At 47.3% G+C, this 22,625-nt stretch overlaps 1 long non-coding RNA gene across 1 annotated transcript in view; it reads right to left on the bottom strand.

The window, feature by feature from the left end:
- Positions 1-1,183: 1,183 nt before the first annotated feature.
- LOC129702009 (uncharacterized) overlaps positions 1,184-22,625 on the bottom strand; it is a 55,777-nt gene continuing 34,335 nt past the window's right edge. The window contains exon 3 of the long non-coding RNA XR_008724308.1: positions 1,184-6,722. This is a non-coding gene — a long non-coding RNA (uncharacterized LOC129702009). The remainder of the gene's footprint in view (positions 6,723-22,625) is intronic.

Here is a 22,625-nt window from a genome sequence, read left to right as displayed (position 1 = left end):
ACGGTGTCTGTCTTGTCGCTGCTTGTGCTTCTTGTACGTGGCGGTGGAAAGATTGGTGGAGGCAGGGCCGCGACCTGAACGCTCTTTCCTTCACCCCCACCCCTCCAAATGTGTATCATCCTCAAGATTCCACCACCTACCAATCTCGGAGCTCTTTGAGGTTTAGGAAGAAAGCAAAGAACCTCAGGAAAATACCACATTTCTGTTGAAGAACATGCAAACTCCACACTGAGAGCACAGGAGGTTACCTTCATAAGTCCATGTCATGGGAGCAGAATTAGGCCAATCGGGCCAATCGAGTCCACTCCGCCATTCAATCATGGCTGATCTATCTCTCCCTCTCAACCCCATTCTCCTGCCTTCTCCCCGTAACCCCGGACACCCGCACTAATCAACAATCTGTCTATCTCTGCCATAAAAATATTCAATAACTTGGCCTCCACAGTCGTCTGTGGCAATGAATCCCACAGATTCACCACCCTCTTCCTCATCTCCTTGCTAAAGGTACATCCTTTTATTCGGAGGCTGTGCCCTCTGGTCCTAGACTCTCCCACTAGTGGAGACATTCTTTCTTGATTAGTACGGGCGTCAGGGGTTATGGGAATAAGGCAGGAGAATTGGGTTAGGAGGGAGAGATAGATCAGCTATGATTGGATGGGGTAGACAATAAGCCGAACGGCCTAATTCTGCTCATATTACTTAAGATCTTTTCAACTCTTCGCATGAATTCTATCCAGGCCTTTCACAATTCGGTAAGTTTCAATGAGGTCCCCACTCATCCATTAAAACTCCAGCGTCTAGAGTACCTGTGCCCGTAAACCGTTCATTATTAACCCAATCATCTCCATGATGAGCCCCATCAACTTCCACTGGACTCTCTCCAATGCCAACACACCCTTCATCAGATATGGAGGATAAGATTGAATGCTGGTCACCGGAGCTGTGAGGCAGCACACTTCATTTAGTTGGTGACTTGGAGTTAGTTCCACGTTTAAATAAGTCACCTGCATTACTTGCAAATCCTCCTATATTACAGCCTAAAAGCCCTTGTCCCACGGTGCGAGTTCATTCCAAGAGCTCTCCCGAGTTTAAAAAAAAATCAAACTCGTGGTAAGCATGGAGAATGAACGTAGCGGGTACGTCGGAGCTCGGGGAGATCTCTTCACGCTAACGGCAGGTACTCGGGAAGACTCGCTAACGGCAGGTAAGCTCGGGAAGACTCGTGAGGATTTTTCAACATGTTGAAAAATGTCCACGAGAGCCCCGAGTACCGACGAGCGGCCATTACCGTAAATCTCCGAGTTCGAATCAGGGCAAACTCGGGGAGAGCTCTTGGAATGAACTCGTACAGTGGGACAGGGCTTTAACGGCCACAGTATCAGGTACAGTATATCACGTAGCTGAACCAACTAGAGAACAGTCCTGAGCTACTATCTACCCCATCGGAGACCCTTGGACTATCTTTGATCAGACCTACTGGGCTTTATCTTGCACTAAACGTTATTCCCTTTATCATGTATCTGTGGACGGCTCGATTGTAATCATGTATTGTCTTTCCGCTGATGGACACAAAGAGCTGGAGTAACTCAGCGAGTCAGGCAGCATCTCTGGAGAATAGGCAACGTTTCTGGTTGGGCCCCTACTTCAGACCGAGAGTCAGAGTACACGGCATTGGGAGATGTATATGGTGCTTAGGACAAATGAATGGAAGATATGCAGAAAGTAATTATCAAATTCAGGCCAATTTCTGCTGACTGGTTAGTTCAATGATAATAATATCAACAATAATAAACAGTTTAGTTTATTGTCACGTGTACCAAGGTACAGTGAAAAGCTTTTTTGTTGCGTGCTAACCACTAATCTGAGGAAGGACATTCTTGCCATCGAGGGAGTACAGAGAAGGTTCACCAGACTGATTCCTGGGATGTCAGGACTTTCACATGAAGAAAGACTGGATAGACTCGGCTTGTACTCGCTAGAATTTAGAAGATTGAAGGGGGATCTTATAGAAATGTACAAAATTCTTAAGGGGTTGGACAGGCTAGATGCAGGAAGATTGTTCCCGATGTTGGGGAAGTCCAGAACAAGGGGTCACAGTTTAAAGAAAAAGGGGAAATCTTTTAGGACCGAGATGAGAAAACTCCATAACCCCATTTTTCACACAGAGAGTGGTGAATCTCTGGAATTCTCTGCCACAGAATGTAGTTGAGGCCAGTTCATTGGCTATATTTAAGAGGGAGTTAGATGTGGCCCTTGTGGCTAAAGGGATCAGGGGGGTATGGAGAGAAGGCAGGGACGGGATACTGAGTTGGATGATCAGCCATGATCATATTAAATGGCGGTGCAGGCTTGAAAGGCCGAATGGCCTACTCTTGCACCTATTTTTCTATGTTCCTATGTTTCTATGTAACCAGTCAGCGGAAAGATGATACGCGATTACAATCGAGCCATTGACAGTGTACAGATGCATGGGTGGCTGTGGAAAGGGTCCACGCAAGAAGTGTCTCGACCCGAAACGTCACCCATTCCTTCGCTCCGTAGATGCTGCCTCACCCGCTGAGTTTCCCCAGCAGATTTGTGTACAGATGTGTGATAAGGGAATATTTAAATGTGTGGGGCGATTGTAATATGTGATTGTAGACCTGTTTCTGCGGCCAGCGCGCTGGTAGTCGCCTGGGCTGGACGCCATCTTGGAAGCGAACTTTTCCACATAACAAGTAAACAACCTGAACAGTTGACACACGACAAAAACCTTTTCACTGTACACGTGACAATAAACTAAACTCAAACGCAAATATATTAGTCATTGAAGTTAAACTGTAATCCTATTACATGGCTGTCAGAAACCCTGGAAGAAAACAGTCTCCATGGCAATGATTTCGGAGAGTCATAGAGTGATACAGCGGGGAAACAGGCCCTTCAGCCCATCTTCCCATGCTGGCCACCACGTCCCAGCTACACTAGTCCCACCTACCTCCATTTGGTCCATATCTCCCCCTAATATAAGATTATAAAGGGTTTGGACATGCTAGAGGCAGGAAACATGTTCCCGATGTTGGGGGAGTCCAGAACCAGGGGCCACAGTTTATGAATAAGGGGTAAGCCATTTAGAATGGAGACGAGGAAACACTTTTTCACAGAGAGTTGTGAGTCTGTGGAATTTTCTGCCTCAGAGGACGGTGGAGGCCGGTTCTCTGGATGCTTTCAAGAGAGAGCTAGATAGGGCTCTTAAAAATAGCGTAGTCAGGGGATATGGGGAGAAGGCAGGAACGGGGTACTGATTGGGGATGATCAGCCATGATCACATTGAATGGCGGCGCTGGCTCGAAGGGCTGAATAGCCTACTCCTGCACCTATTGTCTATTGTCTATTGTCAAACCTGTCCTATCCATGTGCCTGTCTAACGGTTCTTAAACGTTTTGTTTAGCTTAGAGATACAGCGCAGAAACAGGCCCTTCGGCCCACCGTGTCCATACCAACCAGCGATCCCCGCACATTAACACCACCCTAATCACACGGGGGACAATTTATATTTATACCAAGCCAATTAACCTACATACCTGCACTTCTATGTAGTGTGGGAGGAAACTGAAGATCTCGGAGAAAACCCACGCAGGTCACACGGGAGAACGTACAAACTCCGCACAGACAGCGCCCGTAGTCGGGATCGAACCCGGGTCTCCGGTGCTGCAAGCGCTGTAAGGCAGCAACTCTACCGCTGCGCCACCGTGCAACCCAAACGTTGGGATAGTCCCTGCCTCAACTACCTCCTCTGGCAGCTTGTTCCATACACCCACCACCCTCTGTGTTAAAAAGCTACCAATCCTCAGATTCCAATTGAATCATTTCCCGTTCACCTTAAACCCATGTCCTCTGGTCCCCAGATTCCCCGACTCTGGGCGTGATGCGTGTGGGAGCCAACGGTTCCTTCATGCTGCTCCGATAATCCCAATGAGACACAAACGAGATGTTGGGTGACAACTGGTCAATCTCAATCACCTTGGCAGTAATTAGGGCAACGGTTCAGTCTACACAGACCATCCAATAATCGGCAGGTCAAGGTAATACTGTTGCTTTGGCTGCCTTCCAAGTAACTAAAATTAACTTTTGTTTTAATATCCTTCCCACAGTCAAATTAGCAGTTTACCATATATAAGCCGAGATCTCCGTTTCTGCGCTGTCTCCTAACAAAGACCAGATCTGCTACCAGGCGTTCCATGAATCTAATGGGGGCGCTTAGGAAAATTGCTCCTTTTATGGGGTGTGATATTGGGATTTAACCTTTCATTCACAGCCTCTAAATGTTCATACTTTCCATTGAGGAAGTGCAGCTAAGGTTCACCAGACTTCAGCAGGGCCTTGTGTGGAGGAAGGAACTGCAGATGCTGGTTCAAACAGAAGATGGACACATACTGCTGGAGTAACTCAGCGGGTCTGGCAGCATCTTAGTTTAGTTTAGGGAAACAGCGCGGAAACAGGCCCTTCGGCCCACCGAGTCCGCGCCGACCAGCGATCCCTGCACACTATCCTGCACACAATAGGGACAATTTACATTTATACCAAGCCAGTTAACTTACAAACCTGTACGTCTTTGAAACATGGGATGGAACCGAAGATCTCGGAGAAAACCCACGCAGGTCACGGGGGGAACATACAAACTCTGTACAGACAGCACCCGTAGTCGGGATCGAACCCTGATCTCTGGCGCTGTGAGGCAGCAACTCTTCCGCTGCGCCACCATGCCACCTCTCTGGAGAGAATGGACTGGTGACAATTCAGGTCAGGGCCCTCTTCAGACCACTCTTGAGAAGGATTAACGGCATCTAGCCCTGTGTTCACTCAAGCTTAGAAGCAGGGCCACGTTGAAACGTACTTCAAGAATGTTTAATTGTCATATGTAACAAAAACTGATCGATTAAATCCAGCAGCTCTTTGATTTTCAAGTAAGAGTGTAGTTCCGATCTTCCAACCTACCTCATCGCACTTTTTTTTACAATCTGCAGTTTCTCGGGAACTGTAACCTCATAACTCCATAACCCCAGCAGCACGTACTTGCGGATTAAATACGTACTTCCAGTAAACACAGGACTCATAGATAACATCATAAACAAAATATATCAAACTCATTAAAAAACCCAATATTATTGCAAAAGTCCTTAGTGGAACCAACACAGTCCATAGCTCATCATTTAGCGTTTGCAGTGTTCCACAGCCTGATGGGAAGAAGTTGTTCCTGTACCTGGTTTTCCGGCTCCTGTACCTTCTTCCCGATGGCAGGGGTGAAATTAGATCGTGGCCAGGGTGGTGAGGGTCTCTGATGATGCTGGCTGCCTTTTTGAGGCAGCGACTCATGTCGATCCCTTTGATGGTGGGGAAGTCAGTACCCATGATGGACCGGGCAGTGTTCACCGCTTTTTGTAATCTCCTTCGTTCCTGGGTACTGTCTGTGAGGAGTTTGCACGTTCTCTCCGCGAACTGCATGGGTTTTTCTCCGAGATCTTCGGATTCCTCCCACACTCCACAACACAAACAAGTTTGTAGGTTGTTAGACTTGTTGTATGTGTAAATTGTCCCCAGGGTGTGTGAGATAGTGTTAGTGTGCAGGGATCACTGGCCCGTGCGGACTCGGTGGGCCAAAGGGCCTGTTTCCGTGCTGTATCTATACACTAAACTAAACTAACAAGGTGGTGAATCTAGGTTCATGAAATAACAAACCAGCCAGGGTTATTTTGATTGCTGTACATACTCCAATATACAGTGAAAACTTTGTATAAGTGCTAACTAGTCATATCATTGCGTACAATAAACCCATGCGTTTGTACACCAGGTAATGCAAAGGAAAAAATAACCAGGGACCAGAGTCTAGTGTTACAGAGTTATGGGGTTACAATTCCCGAGAAACTGCAAATTTAAAAAAAAGTGCGATGAGGTAGGTTGGAAGATCGGAACTACACTCTTACTTGAAAATCAAAGAGCTGCTGGACATCTAATATAGGTAAAAGGAATAGTCAAGAGTCAAGTCAAGTGTGTTTTATTGTCATATGTCCCGGACGAGACAATGAAATTCCTACTTGCTGCAGCACAACAGAATATGTGAATATATAAACATTGTATATAACGGGGAAAAAAAAGAAAAAGTTCAATAAATAACAAATATAATGCAAATAACAAATAATAATATGGTCTTTTGCAGTTCAGAGCTCAGAGCTTATTCATTGACGTGTTTAATAACCTGATGGCTGTGGGAAAGAAGCTGTTCCTGAACCTGGACATTATAGTCTTCAGGCTCCTGTGCCTTCTTCCTGATGGCAGTGGTGGGATAAGTATGTGGCCAGGATGGTGTGGGTCCTTGATGATGTTTGCTGCCTTTTTGAGGCAGCGACTGTGATAGATCCCTTCGACGGTGGGGAGGTCAAAGCTGGTGATGGACTGGGCAGTGGTCACAACTTTTTGTAGTCTTTTCTGCTCCTGGACGTTCAAGTTGCCGAACCAGGCCACGATGCAGCCGGTCAGAATGCTCTCTAACATGCATCTGTAGAGGTTTAGGAGAATCCTCTTCGACATGCCGAATCTCCGTAATCTTCTCAGGAAGTAGAGTCACTGATGTGCCTTCTTTATGATTGCATCGGTGTGCTGGGTCCAGGAAAGATCTTCGGATAGATGCACGCTCAGCAATTTGAAGTTATTGAAATATTGGAAATACTCCGCGACTCAGGCAGCATCTGTGGGTGGACAAACAGAGTTACCAGTACAAATGGAAGAGCCTTTGTCAGAAGATAGACACTCAATGCTGGAGAGACTCAGTGGGACAGGCAGCATCTCTGGAGAGAAGGAATGGGCGATGTTTCTGTCCAGCTGAGTTCCTCCTGCATTTTACATAGAAACATAGAAACATAGAAATTAGGTGCAGGAGTAGGCCATTCGGCCCTTCGAGCCTGCACCGCCATTCAATATGATCATGGCTGATCATCCAACTCAGTATCCCGTACCTGCCTTCTCTCCATACCCTCTGATCCCCTTGGCCACAAGGGCCACATCTAACTCCCTCTTAAATATAGCCAATGAACTGGCCTCAACTACCTTCTGTGGCAGAGAGTTCCAGAGATTCACCACTCTCTGTGTGAAAAAAGTTCTCCCTCATCTCTCGGTTTTAAAGGATTTCCCCTTTATCCTTAAGCTGTGACCCCTTGTCCTGAACTTCCCCAACATCGGGAACAATCTTCCTGCATCTAGCCTGTCCAACCCCTTAAGAATTTTGTAAGTTTCTATAAGATCCCCTCTCAATCTCCTAAATCGTTAATTGTTCCCAGTGTCTGGGATAGTGCGAGTGTACAGGGCAATCTCTAGTCGGCACAGACTCGAGGCGCCAAAGGGATTGTTTCCGCACTGTATCTGTAAAGTCTAGAGTCTAAAGTCTAAACTGATCAACTTTCAATATCATGGCCTCAAAATGAAACTTATTTCCCAATGCCCAATGAACGATTATTCAGTTCAGTTTAGTTTATTGTCAGGTGTATCGAGGTACATTGAAAAGCTTTTGTTGCGTGCTAACCAGTCAGCGGAAAATCTACAATATATATGTTTATATTCGAGCCATTTACAGTGTACATACGTGACAAGAGAATAACGTTTAGTGCAAGGTAAAGCCAGTAAAGTCCGATCAAGGATAGTCCGAGGATCTCCAATGAGGTAGATAGTAGTTCAGGACTGCTCTCTGGTTGTGGTAGGATGATTCAGTTGCCTGATAACAGCTGGGAAGAAACTGTCCCTGAATCTGGAGGTGTGCGTTTTCACGTTTCTGTACCTCTTGCCTGATGGGAGAGGGGAGAAGAGGGATGAGACTGGTCCTTGATGATGCTGCTGGCCTTGCAGCAGTTTGAAGGTTTGGCATGGTGTATTTCTGGACTATTTGTCCAACCAATGTAAAATTCACAGACTTTTGCAAAGAACTTAACAAAGGGGATTTGGGATTTGAAAAAAAAAAGTGTCTGGTGCAGCTGGGCGGGAGTGTGGAGAGATTTAGCAAACCAGAGGAAGTTTGAAAGGAAATATTAGACAGAGAGGAATGTAGGATCTGGAGTGAGCCATTCAGCCTCTTGTGTGCCTTTCATTACTCAATTACCTCATGGATCATTAACATCTCAGCTGTAACCACTGCGGTGACCCCCAGTACCCCTGTCAAGCTACATTCAAACTTTCAATAGTTTCAGCCTCAACGTATGGGATCAGGAGTAGTTCGATCAAGAGATCTGATTGCCACTAATCTTCGTGTGGGGACCAACCCTGGCATCTTTCATCAAACTCTAGGCTTGTGATCCAGCCCCCATTTGTTCCAAAGTCCAGAGATAATTTTCTACTGATCCTTGGTCCATCTGACCACATCTAGACAGCAGTCCTGAACTAGTGTTTAAGAAGGAACTGCAGATGCTGGAGAATCGAAGGTACACAAAAAAGCTGGAGAAACTCAGCGGATGCAGCAGCATCTATGGAGCGAAGGAAATAGGCAACGTTTCGGGCCGAAACGTTGCCTATTTCCTTCGCTCCATAGATGCTGCTGCACCCGCTGAGTTTCTCCAGTCCTGAACTAGTATCTGCCTCATATTGATACACCCTCTCCTCCCCTCTCCCATCGGGCAAAAGGTACAGAAGTGTGAAAACGCACACCTCCAGATTCAGGGACAGTTTCTTCCCAGGCAACTGAATCATCCCACCACAACCAGAGAGCGGTCCTGGACTACTATCTACCTCATTGGTGACCCTCGGACTATCCTTGATCGGACTTTACTGGCTTTACCTTGCATTTAACGTTATTCCCTTATCATGTATCTATTCGCTTGTGAATGGCTCGATTGTAATCATGTCTTTCTGCTGACTGGAAAAAAAAGCTTTTCACTGTACCTCGGTACACATGGTAATAAACTAAACTGACCTGAACCAGATTATTTCTTTAACTTTATCATTCCACTCTGAAGGTTGGTCCCGACACGAAATGTCGCTTATCCGTTCACTCCTGAGATGCTGCCTGACCTGAGGAAGCTGGTTTAGAGACCTTTAGAAGGGTTTCGACCCGAAACCAAAATGTCACCCATTCCTTCTCTCCAGAGATGCTGCCTGTCCCCGCTGAGTTACCCCAGCATTTTTGTGTCTGCCCTGAATCTGGGGGTGTGCGATTTCACACTTCTGCACCTTCTGCCCAGTGAGAGAGAGGGGGAGGAGAGGGAGTGACCGGGGGTGCCTGGCCAGTATCCCTGATCGCTCCTTCCGTGTATAAGAAGGATGGGGTTTCGGCCCGAAACGTTGCCTATCTCCTTCGCTCCATAGATGCTGCTGCACCCGCTGAGTTTCTCCAGCATTTTTGTCCACCCGTTCACTGGACCAATTCCTTCGGGACTGGCGTCGGAATGGGCGGACGGGCCGGCGACCAGTTGGATAGACCGGGAGGAAAGACCGGCATTGGGATGAGAAGCAGGAAGACCTTTCAAAGCTAAGTGGATGATGAAAGACTGGATAGACTTGGTTTATACTCTCTAGAATTTAGAAGATTGAGAGGGGATCTTATAGAAACTTACAAAATTCTTAAGGGGTTGGACAGGCTAGATGCAGGAAGATTGTTCCCGATGTTGGGGAAGTCCAGGACAAGGGGTCACAGCTTAAGGATAAAGGGGAAATCCTTTAAAACCGAGATGAGAAGAACTTTTTTCACGCAGAGAGTGGTGAATCTCTGGAACTCTCTGCCGCAGAGGGTAGTTGAGGCCAGTTCATTGGTTATATTTAAGAGGGAGTTAGATGTGGCCCTTGTGGCTAAGGGGATCAGGGGGTATGGAGAGAAGGCAGGTACGGGATACTGAGTTGGATGATCAGCCATGATCATATTGAATGGCGGTGCAGGTTCGAAGGGCCGAATGGCCTACTCCTGCACCTAATTTCTATGTTTCTATGTTTCTATGAAGGAACCTATCAACAGGGAGAGAGAGTCTGCCTTGAAGTGCTGAGGGATTTATGGGCTGATATAAAGTTCCCATTGTGAAGCGGGGATGTGGTGTGTGTTCGCCGGGCTGCTGAGGGATATTTAGTCAGCGGAGGCTAACCCCTGCTCACCATAAACAGCCACCTCTCTTTCGACAAGCGCGGGGAGCTTCAGAGTGTGTGCTCGCTCCCCATTATTTAATTTCCACTATGTCTGCATGGTGCCGTGGCAGATAGAGTTGCTGCCTCCCCTGGCTCCATCCTGACCTCACTCACTGTCAGAGAGTCACAGTGATACAGCACGGAAACAGGCCCTTCAGCCCACACCGACCCACATGTCACCCAGCTACACTAGTCCCACCTGCCTGCGTTTGTCCCATATCCCTCCAAACCTGTCCAACTGTTTCTTAAACGCTGGGATAGTCCCAGCCTCAACTCCCTCCTCTGGCAGCTTGTTCCATACACCCACCACCCTTTGTGTGGAAAAAGCTACCCCTCAGATTCCTATGTCCTACCAGAGTGGTGAATCTCTGGAATTCTCTGTCACAGAATTCAGAGTTGAGGCCAGTTCATTGGCTATATTTAAGAGGGAGTTAGATGTGGCCCTTGTGGCTGAAGGGATCAGGGGGTATGGAGAGAAGGCAGGTACAGGATACTGAGTTGGATGATCAGCCATGATCATGTTGAATGGCGCAGTGCAGGCTCGAAGGGCTGAATGGCCCTAACACTAACACTATCCTACACACCAGGGACAATTTTACAACTGACCAAAGCCAATTAACATGTAAACCTGCACGTCTTTGGAGTGTGGGAGGAAACCGGGGCAACTGGAGAAAACCCACGTGGTCACAGGGAGAACGTACAAACTTGGACGTGTGGTCAGGATCGAACCTGGGTCTCTGGCGCTGTAAAGCAGCAACTCTACCACTGCACCACCATGCCACACTGTGGGAGTATAGGTCATAGAGTCATACAGCATGGAAACAGGCCCTTCGGCCCAACATGCCCATGCTGATCAAAATACCTCATCTACATTAGTCCCACCTGCCTGCGTTTGGCCCATATCCCTCTAAGTGTTTAGTGTTTTCTGAACAATTCGTAACTGTCACTGTATGTCATGTTGTTACTTGTGGGTGGAGCACCAAGGTAAATTCCTTGTATGTGAATACTTGGCCAATAAACGTACTTACTTAATTACTTAACCCATATCCTCCTACATCTTCACCAATGTGGTAGACACAGAATGCTGGAGTAACTCAGCGGGACAGGCAGCATCTCTGGAGAGAAGGAATGGGTGACGTTTCGGGTCGAGACCCTTCTTGGTGTCAGTCTGGGTTTTGCCAACACAACTTGGGTCTTCCTTCATTATCATCAAGATCTCAATATCGATGTCAGACTTCACTGCTTGCAGTAAAGAAATTATTGTTCTGAGTAGTTTTAGATTAGTAGTACTTTTAAGGAGTTTGTAAGGTCTCCCGTGACCTGTGTGGGTTTTCTCTGGGGGCTCTGGTTTCTTCCCACGCTCCAAAGAATTGCCGGTTTGTAGGTTAATTGGCTTCTGTAAGTTGCCCCTCGTGCGTAGGATAGAATGAGTGTACGGGTGATCACTGGTCGGCTTGGACTCAGTGGGCCGAAGGGCCTGTTTCCACACTCTATCGCTAAACTAAACTAAACTAAACTAAACAGTGGGTCAGGCAGCATCTCTGGAGAAACACAATGGGTGACATTTCGGGTCGGGTCCCTTCTTCAGAATTATTAAGTTCTTCTGAAGGTATAAGTCACACGAGAGAAATATTGATTACTGATTGTGGATGATCAGCCGTGATCACAGTGAATTGCGGTGCTGGCTGGAAGGGCCGAATGGCCGACTCCTGCACCTATTGTCTATTATTTATTGTCTATTGTAATTAGGCCATTCAGCCCATTAAATCTACTCTGCCATACAATCATGGCTGATCTATCTTTCCCTCTCAACCCCATTCTCCTGCCTTCGCCCCATTTAAACCAATTTTGAATATAAGATCATAAGTGATGGTAGAATTAGGCCATTCGGCGCATCAAGGCTACTCCCCAATTCAATCATGGCTGATCTATCTCTCCCTCCTAACCTCATTCTCCTGCCTTCTCCCCATAACCTCTGACACCCACAATAATCAACCTCTGCCTTAAATATATTCACTGACTTGGCCTCCACAGCCTTCTGTGGCAAATAATTCCACAGATTCACCACCCACTGATATTGACTATAGCTGTGAGCAATATTCAATATCACAGGTAGGGATCTAAACAAATAATTTAATGGGACCATTCACAACTTCAAATAATTTGCCGCTAATGACATCAAATCGAAGGCCTGAACTCCAGTGAGGCTAAGTTTTGTTCCTTGGAGTGCAGGAGGATGAGGGGTGGTCTTATAGAGGTGTATAGGGGCATGTTAAATCTTATTAAATCTAAATTAAATTAAATGCAAAATGTTCACCTTATGAACATCTAATGTCTCTAATGCTATTGAGATTCAGCTACAGTTTCAGCAGCTTACAATGAGGAGCAAGGTGTCTGTGAATCAGCCTGCATCTTCTCACAAGAGTACCCCCTTACTCCCAACTCTGATAAAACAGAACACTAGTCAAGGCGGCACGGTGGCGCAGCGGTAGAGTTGCTGCTTTACAGCGCCAAAGACCCAGGTTCGATCCTGACTACAGGTGCTGTCTGTATGGAGTTTGTACGTTCTCCCCGTGACCTGTGTGGGTTTTCTTCTCCGAGATCTTCGGTTTCCTCCCACACTCCAAAGACGTGCAGGTTTGTAGGTTAATTGGCTTGTCGCCAATGCAGAATTGTCCCCAGTGTGTGTAGGGTAGTGTTAGCGTGCGGGGATCGCTGGTCGGCACGGACTCGGTGGGCCGAAGGGCTGTATCTCTGAACCAAACTAAAACTAAACTGAAGGTAGGTACAAAATGCCGGAGGAACTCAGCGGGTGAGGCAGCATCTATGAAGATGTATCCCAGAACTGACCACAACCCTTACTAGACCCTCGTCAGAACTCTTCAGTCTGAAGAAGGGTCTCGACCCGAAACGCCACCAATCCCTTCTCTCCACAGATGCTGCCTCGCCTGCTGAGTTCATCCAGCCTTTTGTATACCTACCTAAAACTAAGGTGAACTAGTCACAGTGTGAGTTGTTGACATCTGCCATTGACTGTCCCATTTGCATGGTTTGTGGGACGTATGTGCGGCAGGATCAGAGGCCATGATTTCACAAGGTCAGGCATCCTTCAAATACAGACTTGCAATCTGTTTCCCTTCTCTCAGAACTCTGCAATCTAAGAAGAATTACTCATGCATTGAAAATATTCTGCTATTTGCCCTGAAGATGTTTTTGTGAAGCGCTGCAGACAAGCTGCATATTAAAGAGCAGCCGTCTTCTCTGCTGAGATGTGCCCTGGGTTTTCTTGGTTTCCATCTTTCAAATGCCATCTGAAGCCAATAATATTCATCCTCTCGTTGAGTGTAAATGATCTCACGGCCCAGGAGTGCCGATCTCCTCGCCGGTAGTAATCCCCCCAACCTAGATCCGTAAAATAGCTTATCTGGTTATTTATCTCGTGGTTTAGTTTAGGGCCTCGTTTAGTTTAGAGATACAGCGCGGAAACAGGACCCTCGGCCCACCAGCGATTCCCGCACACGAACACTATCCTACACACACTTGGGGACAATTCTGCATTGATACCAAGCCAATTAACCTACAGAATCTGTACGTCTTTGGAGTGTGGGAAGAATCCGAAGATCTCAGAGAAAACCCACGGGGAGAAGGTACAAACTCCGTACAGACAGCACCCGTAGTCAGGATTGAAACCGTGTCTCTGTCGCTGTGAGGCAGCAACTCTACCGCTGCGTAACCATGCTGGCACAACTTGCCCACACCAGCTAACATGTCCCATCTAAACGAGTCCCCCTGCCTGCATTTGGCCCACATCCGTCCAAACCTGTCCTGTCCATGTACCTGCCTAATTGTTCCTTAAGCGTTGCGATAGTCCCTGCCTCAACTACCTCCTCCGGCAGCTCATTCAACACACCCACCACCCTTTGTGTGAAAGGGCCTTGTTAAGATTCTTGCCATTAATTGTATATTTCCCCTTAGATATATAAGCTCACAAAATGCAACGCCTTGAGCCCTCTGTGCATCTGAAAGGTTTTACAAAGAGAAATCAAGTCTACAGACAAGGGCGGCACAGATAAAGCATAGCGGTAGAGTTTGCTGCCGACAGCGCCAGGAATTCACTTTCTGACTGTCTCACTGTCTTAACGGAGTTTGACCATTTTCATCTCCCCGTGAATTCCCTAAACCAGCACCTATTGATTCCTTGTGGACATTACACCTTGCTGTGTCCTTGGTCGACATCAATTGCCCTTTCTTAAGGAAAGATTACGCTTGCTAAAACTAAACCTCAAAAGATTTGTGACACAATATGTTCCCACACACAAAGCCATGCTGATCATCCTTCATTGTGTTTAGTTTGGAGATACGGTGCGGGAACTGGCCCTTCAGCCCACCGAGTCCGCGCCGACCAGCGATCCCCACACACTAACCGGGTACAATTTACAATTTATAATTTTACAAAACCAATTAACATAAAACTTTGGGAGTGTGGGAGGAAACCAGAACTTCAATAAAATACCCACGTTGGTCACAGGGAGAACGTACAAAGTCTGTGCAGACAGCACCCGTAGTCAGGATCGAACCAAGGTCTCCCAAGGTCTGTGAGGCAGCAACTCTACCGCTGCGACATTTAATCAGTCCTTACCTTTCCAAATCCTGTCCCTCAGAATTCCTTCCACTAACTTTCCCATCACCAAATGCTGGAGTAACTCCACGGGACAGGCAGCATCTCTGGAGGAAAGGAATGGGTGACGTTTCGGGTCGGGTCCCGTCTCCAGTATGAAACATCCAAAACGTCACCCATTCCTTCTCTCCAGAGATGCTGCCTGTCCCGCGGAGTTACTCCAGCATGTTGTGTCTATCTTCGATTTAAACCAGCGTCTGCAGTTCCTTCCTACACAATTCCCACCTTGGCCTTATCAGCCTCTCGTTCTCTGGCGTGTCCCTGCAGTCCTTCAGAAACAAGGGCAGAGCATTAGCTACCCAGTACTTCACCCAACGATGCCACAAACAATTCTGCCAGAGCCCCTCGATTTCTTCTCTTGTATCCCACAGTGTTCTAGGATCACGTGGTCATCTTAGAATAAGTGAGTGTTGGCTTAAGACTGTTCATGACTCTCTGACCAGTACCTTCGTAGAGTCAGTCTGAAGAAGGGTTTCGGCCCGAAACGTTGCCTATTTCCTTCGCTCCATAGATGCTGCTGCACCCGCTGAGTTTCTCCAGCATTTTTGTCTACCTTCGATTTTTCCATCATCTGCAGTTCTTTCTGAAACGCCCTCGTCAAAGGTGTGATGAAATATGAAAGATTTTCTTTGCTTTTCTCTGGAGGGAAGAGGTTTCAGGCAGAAACGTTTGAAACTTTGAAGAATACGGTGAGCTTTAACAAAAAATAATTCCAATTAGCTGCTGGCTTTGAAGAACGAGTCAGAAGAGAAAAGTTAAAAGAACTGGAAACAAAAGATTAATAGACAAATCAATGAGATTTACTAGAATGTTGCCTGGGTTTCAGCAACTAACTTACAGAGAAAGGTTGAACAAGTTAGGGCTTTATTCTTTGGAGCGCAGAAGGTTAAGGGGGGGACTTGATAGAGGTCTTTAAAATGATGAGAGGGATAGACAGAGTTGACGTGGATAAGCTTTTCCCACTAAGAGTAGGGAAGATTCAAACAAGGGGACATGACTTGAGAATTAAGGGACAGAAGTTTAGGGGTAACATGAGGGGGAACTTCTTTACTCAGAGAGTGGTGGCTGTGTGGAATGAGCTTCCAGTGAAGGTGGTGGAGGCAGGTTCGTTTTTATCATTTAAAAATAAATTGGATAGTTATATGGACAGGAAAGGTATGGACGGTTATGGTCTGAACGCAGGTATATGGGACTAGGGGAGAAAAGTGTTCGGCACGGACTAGAAGGGTCGAGATGGCCTGTTTCCGTGCTGTAATTGTTATATGGTTGTATGGTTATATGGTCAATGTCTTTCACATTTCCCCACCCCTTACCTCTCAAGTTTCAGGACATGCAAAGAGAAGACATTATTTTCCAATTTGATTTACTTCCAATCCATCGTGCCGTTTTGCCCTCAAAAGCTCTGCACTAGGGCAACACGGTGGCGTAGCGGTAGAATCGCTGCCTTACAGTGCTTGCAGCGCCAGAGACCCAGGTTCGATCCTGACTACGGGTGTTGCCTGTCCAGAGTTTGTACGTTCTCCCCATGACCTGAGATCTTCGGTTTCCTCCCATGCTCCAAAGACGTACAGGTTTGTTGGTTAATTGGCCTGGTGTAAATGTATATCATCCTTACTGTGTGTAGGGTAGGGGTGGCGTTAATATGCGGGGATCGCTGGTCGGAGCAGACTCAGAGGGCCGAAGGGCCTGTTTCTGTGCTGTATCTCTAAACTAAACTAAATTAAATTGTACAAATGTTTGTAACAAACACCATCACCTTTTCTTCCAGTAATATAAAGACAAATAGCATTGGAACAACATTTATGGGAACTAATCCAAAAAGAATGCAGGAGATGGAAATGTTGAGTCTTTCCCGTTGAATCATCCTCTCTTGAATAACATTAAGTACACATCTAACTAATCCCACCGGCCAGACCATACTGCAGAGTTTGAAGATAGACACCCAAAGTTCGAGCCTGTCTACGGGTACTGTCTTGGTATAAATGTAAATTGTCCCTAGTGTGTGTAGGATAGCATTAGTGTGCGGGAATTACTGGTCAGCGCGGACTCGGTGGGCCGATGAGCTTGTTTCCGCGCTGTATCTCTAATCTAACCTAAACTAAACTAAAGGTAGACTCAAAAAGCTGGAGTTTAACTCAGCGGGTCAGGCAGCATCTCAGGAGAAAAAGGAATAGGTGACGTTTCGGGTCGGAGCCCTTCTTCAGCCTGAAAGATAGAGAGGGCTAGAACAAATCAAGGCCGGAAACAGGTGACCTCAGGCAGGGTGGAGCCCACAATGATCCATTGTTGGCATGGGAAGATGTAGAACGTGTAGGACGATTAGGGTGGGAAAAGTGGGGAGTGGGGGTGGGGGTGGGATAGAGGAAAGTTGGAGTTACTTGAAGTTAGAGAACTCAATAACCACACCGCTGGGGGTGTGAGCTGCCCGAGCGAAATATGAGGTGTTGTTCCTCACCGGGACAATGGAGAAGGCGCAGGTCAGGAAGGTCGGTGTGGGAATGGGAGGGGGGGTTAAAATGGTTGGCAACCGGGGGGTCCGTAGGCCACGGCAGACTGAGCGGAGGTGTTCAGTGAAACGATCGCCCAGTCTGCCCTTGATCTCATCGAATTATAGGAGCCCACATTGGGAGCACAGGATACGGGAGGATGACGAGGTGCCTTCAACTTCATCTGCCTCCCGTGAAAAGACTGTCGGGGTCCCTGGATCTTCTTCTGTCGTGTGTCTTGTAGACCTGCAGCTCCGTTGAGGCGAGCCAGGCCAACGTGTCATCGTCCAGGTCAATCAGACCTCGTTCACCATTTGGCGGCTGGTGTTTGGGGCAACTGGTGACCATGTGCTCCACTGTCTGTGTTGGGTCCCCACACTCGCAGGAGGAACTCGCTGTCCACGAGGCCCCACCTCTTCATCGCTGCTCCATAGCGTCCGATACCTGTCCTCAAGAGGTTGAGGGTTGTCCACTGCTTTCGGGGCGGGTCCTGTCCAGGGACGTCCATGGGGTCCTGACATCCCAGACTGATTCCTGGGATGTCAGGACTGTCTTATGAAGAAAGACTGGATAGACTGGGTTTATACTCTCTAGAATTTAGGAGATTGAGAGGGGATCTTATAGAAACTTACAAAATGCTTAAGGGGTTGGACAGGCTAGATGCAGGAAGATTGTTCCCGATGTTGGGGAAGTCCAGGACAAGGGGTCACAGCTTAAGGATAAGGGGAAAATCCTTTAAAACCGAGATGAAAGAACTTTTTTCACACAGAGAGTGGTGAATCTCTGGAACTCTCTGCCACAGAGGGTAGTCGAGGCCAGTTCATTGGCTATATTTAAGAGGGAGTTAGATGTGGCCCTTGTGGCTAAAGGGATCAGGGGGTATGGAGAGAAGGCAGGTACGGGATACTGAGTTGGATGATCAGCCATGATCATATTGAATGGCGATGCAGGCTCGAAGGGCCGAATGGCCTACTCCTGCACCTAATTTCTATGTTTCTATGTAATGGTGTAGCCTAGATGGTTCCACTGACTTCCACTGGTCTCTCCATCTCGTCTTGACCCAGGCCGCCTTGGAAAGCTTCAGCCGGTGTTGTGCAGAGCAGCTCTTGGGCTTGCGTGGCAAAGGGGTGCCGTGACTTGAGGGGGGTCCCTGGATGACCTTGAGGGACTTATAAGGCCAGGTGTTGCAGATTTGTGGAAACCAAATCTGAGTCCATCTTTTCCCAGCATATTTTGACAATCAGTGATTAACTCCATTCTAATTATCCCACGAGCAACATTCACAGTGCACTTTTAATTTCAGCACAGAAACAGGCCCCTGGGCCCACCGAGTCCGCACCAACCAGCGATCCACGCACATTAACACTATCCTAAACATGGGGGGACAATTTACATTCACACCAAGCCAATTAATCTACAAACCTGCATGTCTTTGGAGTGTGGGAGGAAACCGAAGATCTCGCAGAAAACCAAGGCAGGTCATGTGGAGAACGTGCAAACTCCGTACAGACAGCACCCGTAGTCAGGATCGAATCCGGTTCCTTGGGGCTGTGAGGCAGCAACTCTACCGCTGCGCCACCGTGACCGCCCTGAAATTAGCCTCCGCCTTTTTAATAATTTTGTCCTTCAGATAATGGCAAACATTACGTCAACGTCTTTCAATTATATTTTGCAGCTTTTAGTACTTCCTATGGGCTAATAAATCTCTCTGGTCCTCCACAGCTTCCTAGCTATTGCAACATCATGTAATATATTTATTTTTAGATCCAAAGTGAGCGTTAGGGGCGACACGATGGCACAGCGGTAGAGTTGCTGCCTCACAGCGCCAGAGACCCGGGTTCGATCCCAACTAAGGATGCTGTCTGTGCGGAGTTTGTACATTCACCCCGTGGCCTGCGTGGGTTTTCTCCGGGTGCTACGGTTTCCTCCCACACTCCGAAGGTGTACAGGCTTGTAGGTTAATTGGCTTGGTATAAATTTAGTTTAGTTTAGAGATACAGCACAGAGACAGGCCATTCGGCCCATTGGGCCTGCGCTGACCAGTGATCACTGCATATTAACACTATCCTACACCCACTAGGGACAATATTTACATTTACCTAGCCAATTACCTACATACCTGTAAATAAATGTTCCCTACAAACCTGTAAGTCTTTGGAGTGTGGGAGGAAAGCGACGATCTCGGAGAAAACCCACGGCAGAACGAACAAACTCCGTACAGACATCACCCGTAGTCGGGATCGAACCCGGGTCTCCGGCGCTGCATTCGCTATAAGGCAGCAACTCTACCGCTGCGCCACCGTGATCAATCTTAGCAGTACAAAGTACTGGAGTGATTCAGCAGGTAGACAAAAATGCTGGAGAAACTCAGCGGGTGAGGCGGCATCTATGGAGCAAAGGAATAGGCGACGTTTCGGGCCAAAACCCTTCTTCAGACTGAGCAGGACTCAGCAGCAATTCAGCAGGTCGGGCAACATCTCTGGAGAACAATGATAGGTGATGTTTTGGGTTGAGGCCCTTCTTCAGACTGATTGTGGTAAGGGGGGGTGGTGGAATGTTGGAAGAGAGGAGGGGCAGGACAAAGCCAGGTGAGTGATAGGTAGACACAGGTGAGGGGGGGAGGGGTTGTTAGGCGGATGGTAGGACAAACGCCGGAGATGAAACGACAAACTGTGTGAGATAAGGAGAGAAGAAGTGCAAATTGTGAAGCCAGAGGAAGGAATGGAGTTGGAGGGGGATGGGGGTAGGGCGAGGTGGAATGCAATAAATGGGTGCAAAACCAGGTGGGACGTGGGGAAATGAGTGGGAAGGGGGAAAAATACTAAATAGATAGTATTTGATAATATGTTAGTTATTAAAATTGGAGAGGAAAGGCACGGTGGCCCAGCAGTAGAGTCGCTGCCTTACAGCATCAGAGACCCTGGCTACGCGTGCTGTCTGTACGGAGTTTGCATGTTGCAATTGGTAAGGCTGGCTGCATTTAGAGTATGGTGTTCAGTTCTGGGCACCAGGTTATAGGACAGATGTTGTCAAGCTGGAAATGGGACAGAGACGATTTACGAGGATGCTGTCAGGACTAGAGGGCATGAGCTACAGGGAGAGGTTGAGTAGGCTGGGTCTCTATTCCTTGGAGCACAGGAGGATGAGGGCTGATCTTATTGAGGTGTATAAAATCAAGAGAGGAATAGATCGGGTAGATCGGGTAGATGCACACAGTCTCTTGCCCAGAGTAGGGGAATCGAGAACCAGAGGACAAAGGTATAATGTGAAGTGGAAAAGATTTAATAGGAATCTGAGGGGTAACTTTTTCACACAATGGGTGGTGGGTGTATGGAACAAGCTGCCAGAGGATGTAGTTGAGGCTGGGACTATCCCAACGTTTAAAAAACTGTTAGACAGGTACATGGATAGGGCAGGTTTGGAGGGATATGGACCAAACGTGGGCAGGTGTGATTTCAGTGATCATACCATTGCGTTGTAAGCTAACCAAGCAGACTGTTCTTCTGGTTTGATAGATGTTAGATACACTTAGTGAAGCTGGGGCTTGTCGGCCGGTGTGGGCAAGTTGGGCCAAAGGGACATTTCCCCACATTGTATCACTCTATTAATTGACCAGTAAAATTGTAAATAGGCCCAAGTGCGTAGGATAATGCGAGTGGTTGGACCCAGTGAGCTGTTTTCGTGTGGGAAGGAACTGCAGATGCTGGCATACATCTAAAATAGACACAAAAAGCTGGAGTAACTCAGCGGGTCAGGCAACATCTCTGGAGAGAAGGAATGGGTGGCGTTTCGGGTCGAGACCCTTCTTCAGATTTCAACCAGGCCTGTTTCCGCGCTATGTGTCTGATTTTCAGTGATCCTACCATTGGTTTGTAAGCTACACGATATGAGCTGCAGTTCCTCTAGTTTGATAGACGTTAGGAAACATGTTCCCGATGTTGGGCGAGTCCAGAACCAGGGGCCACAGTCTAAGAATAAAGGGGAGGACCATTTAAATCTCGAATGAGAAAAAGCTTTTTCACCCAGAGAGTTGTGAATCTGTGGAATTCCCTGCCACAGAGGGCAGTGGAGGCCGATTCACTGGATGGATTTAAGAGAGAGTTAGATAGAGCTCTAGGGGCTAGTGGAATCAAGGGGTATGGGGAGAAGGCAGGGACGGGTTACTGATTGTGGATGATCAGCCATGATCACTATGAATGGCGGTGCTGGCTCGAAGGGCCGAATGGCCTCCTCCTGCACCTATTTTCTATGTTAGCACGAATTTCATTGTCCAAATCTGGGACACATGACAATAAAAGTCTCTTGACTCTCTTGACTAGATACACTTAGATGTTCAAACTGGGGTTGGGAAATGGTTTGAACAATGAAGGCAATAAGCACTGAGCTCAGAAACCCATCAGTGCTTTAACCTGATGTTAAAAAGCAATTTCCGAATTGCATTCAGAACCATTGGTGACAAGGCCACATTAAGGTGGAATTGCAAGCGTTATTTGTTGGCTAGATGCTGCCGGGTAAAAGTGCATTCCAATTATGGGTCAACTGCACAATGTCTGGAGTTTTTTTTCCTTTAGACTTCCCCTGGATGTATTTGCATTTATGGGGCCACTAACAAAGCCGGCGATTGTCTCTGCCATGTGAGCTCCGTTGGCCTTTCCTGATCAAAGGCGCCCACGTTGAGAACGTCTCCTTTGGGACTCATTTGAAAGGGGGCACTTCTAGTAGTAATGTTTACATACTGTACTTACCTTACAGGCTTTAGAGTGGGTGTCATTAAAGATCTACTTAAGATATGACTGTACGGTGGCACAGCGGTAGAGTTGCTGCCTCACAGCACCAGGGACCCAGGTTCGATCCTGACTGCGGGTGCATATCTGCACGGAGTTTGTACGTTCTCCCCGTGACCTGCGTGGGTTTTCTCCGGGTGCTCCGGTTTCCTCCCACACTCCAAAGTCCTACAGGTTTGGAGGTTAATTGGCTTGGTAAAATTGTAAAATTATACCCAGTGTGTGCAGGATGGTGTTAGTGTGCGGGGATCGCTGGTCGGAGTGGACTTGGTGGGCCGAAGGGCCTGTTTCCACGCTGTATCTCTAAACTAAACTAAACTAAACTTACAATTAATAATGTATGCCTTAAGGTACAGTGAAACGCTTTTGTTGCGTGCTAACCAGTCAGCGGAAAGACAATATGTGATTACCGTCGAGCCATTCACAGTGTATAGATCCATAATGTTACTGTCGGAGTAGACATAGAAACATAGAAACATAGAAAATAGGTGCAGGGGTAGGCCATTCGGCCCTTAGAGCCTGCACCGCCATTCAATATGATCATGGCTG

The sequence above is a fragment of the Leucoraja erinacea genome, chromosome 12 (assembly GCF_028641065.1).
Source record: "Leucoraja erinacea ecotype New England chromosome 12, Leri_hhj_1, whole genome shotgun sequence".
NCBI classification, from domain to species: domain Eukaryota; kingdom Metazoa; phylum Chordata; class Chondrichthyes; order Rajiformes; family Rajidae; genus Leucoraja; species Leucoraja erinaceus.
This window is presented reverse-complemented; position numbering and strand designations above follow the sequence as displayed.